This window comes from Cephus cinctus, unplaced genomic scaffold (assembly GCF_000341935.2).
Source record: "Cephus cinctus unplaced genomic scaffold, Ccin1 Ccin1_scaffold0091, whole genome shotgun sequence".
NCBI lineage: Eukaryota > Metazoa > Arthropoda > Insecta > Hymenoptera > Cephidae > Cephus > Cephus cinctus.
In genome coordinates this window covers 441,452-443,907 of record NW_014332830.1, presented here as the reverse complement: position 1 = coordinate 443,907, position 2,456 = coordinate 441,452, and the positions used below count along the sequence as shown (strand labels likewise).

The 2,456-nt window shown below is 53.8% G+C and overlaps 1 protein-coding gene across 5 annotated transcripts in view; it reads left to right on the top strand.

Moving 5' to 3' along the window:
- LOC107273310 (serine/threonine-protein phosphatase 4 regulatory subunit 1) overlaps positions 1 to 2,456 on the top strand; it is an 83,369-nt gene that overhangs the window by 52,643 nt on the left and 28,270 nt on the right. The window lies entirely within an intron of this gene.

Here is a 2,456-nt window from a genome sequence, read left to right as displayed (position 1 = left end):
GTAGGGGCGCGGGGGGGGGGCAAGCCAGCCGAGGGCAAGGGTGAGGCCGAGGATTTGGCGCAACGCGTAGTAAGCGCTCCCTCCGTACTCGACATGCGAGTGTAGGCTGGCTGCGTGCGTGAAGCGTAGAGGGGGAGCGACAGAGAGAGAGAGAGAGAGAGAGAGAGAGAGAGAGAGAGAGAGTGAGAGAGGAAGGGGGGGGGCGTAAAAGAAAGTGAGAAGTCAGAGAGACAGAGTAAACTCGTGACGCTCGTGAGGCTCGTGACGCTCCCTGCCAGCCCGGCTCTCACGCACGGCGCATGCGCATCGCCGTGGTGCAATAATAATTGCACTCATTGACATTTTTCTCCGGTTCATTCACCGCTTCGGCGGGCAGCCAGTCGGCCTGTCGTTCGATTCCTTTACTTGCTTTACGCATTACGCAAGCAATAACATTCTAGACGTGCGCTCTATTTTTTTCATTACTCAATATTTCTCCATTGTGAAATATCTACCTATATCCATATGTTTTTCGAACCTATCACCAATGCATGGCCGTGTCAGTCGATTCTCATTGTCAGATTCCTTTATTCATGAACAATTACTCTGGGCCTCCTTACGATATCGAGCGATATCTCGTACACGCACTGCTGCGATACGAGCCTTATGTTACGCGTGCATGCCTGCTGAGCCATGCCGTCCCGCAACGACAATTACGCTCACGCAAGCGCTCATTGACATTTTTTCCTGGTCCATTCACCATTCCGAGGAAGACTGGTTGACTAGCTGCGTTACTGTTGAACGGCGCCCTATCTGTTTGTGCATTCGGCTGACGGGGCCGCACGGGGTCAAAGAAAAGAGAGAAGGGTTTAAACTCGACTCCGTGGGTCGCCTGGATGCGCCGCGAGAGGAAAGGTGGGGCACCGGGAGAGAGAGAGAGAGAGAGAGAGAGGGGAGGAATTTCCTGTTGTGAGCATCTTCGGATGCATCTGCTGCTCTTAAGTTCGCTGCCTACGGCCGCTGACTACGTAAACCCCAATTACTGTAAACGAGTTATGACGAGTCACCTCTCGTCAGACCTGCCGCACTTGCCTATAGCCTATAGGCTAGAGCTACCTGGTCATCTATCCATGGATAGATGTCTACCTACCTACCTACCTACCTACCTACCTACCTACTTAACCATCAATCTATCTAGCTATCTTTCGGACCTCCACAATCTTCGAATCCTCCGCAGTCTCGAGCGCTTTGACAAGAGACTTGGGAAAAATGTAATGGGCTCGTAAGCAGAGAAGTTTGACACCTTGTCTCAGTGGTCCGTCAGCGAACTGGCCGATTGTCGTCTGGCATCGCGTCGTGACGCGTATGCATACGTATAAACTAAATAGTAATTAAGAAGGCGGTCCCGGCTCACATTGGTTTGCGCGCATTCCGTCACGTTGTGTGTCTTTTTATAGGTAGGTGCGCCAGGCGCAGTGGCGTACGCACGTACCTCGGCACCCTCCCTTAAGAATAGTTGGACTCGATCGATCAACCCGAGCGCCACGAGTTGACGCGGCTGAAAAGGCGAAATCCTCCTTCCGCTTCACGTAGGTCCTATTGCGTCACGATGTATCCTTTACTTCCCTCCGTTTCTTTTCCCCTAATATATTTGATTGTCCAAAGAAGGGCAGAGGCGGAGGGCAGGCAACGCGTAAGCTGCTGGCTGGCAAGTAGCCGGGGAGCGCACTGGAGATCCTGCGACTCCTGCGACTCCTGCGTCCCGTCATCGGTTCAAAGTCTTGCTTGGTGAACTGTAGGAAGATCTTCAAAGTCGCAGGCGACGAGCGCTTCGGCTACTGCCGCGCCACTACGGCACTAAGGCACTACGGCACTACGCCACTGACCTTAATAACTCCGTACGTTCCTTGCGTGGCTCGCGGATGACGATAGACAAGGTCTGCCGTCTCTGCCGTCTCTGCCGTCTCTGCCGTCTCTGCCGTCTCTGCCGTCTGCCAGGCAACACGCATATCAAGTCCCGTGGCTCGCGCGCTCCCACGTGAAATGCATGCACTCTCACTCCGCACCCTTCCTCCCCCCAGTGCATCCCAGTGCATCCTAGTGCACCCTAGTGCACCCTAGTCACTCATCTGGGTCCACTCGATCTCACAGCGTAGGCAGCCGTGAGACTCGTTCGTGTCGAGGAACCGTTAATGAATCTTGCAGTTCTTCGACTGAGTGACGACGCGCGGCTCGCGGCTCACGAGATCAGAAGGAAGCCAGAGGAAGTAGGGAGAGGAAAAATGAGTTGGCAATTATGAAAAAGATTAAGCGACTGTACTACTTCATTGCGACTAGCGGAGCACGTAAAGAGGAGACGCACGGCTGCTCTTCGATTAGTATTTGCGGATTGGATGAGCTTTCGATAATTTCAACAATTTCTTACCTGACTTCCCTTCCTCGTTCCTCGTTCCTCGCCCCCCGCCCCCGCTGCCCCG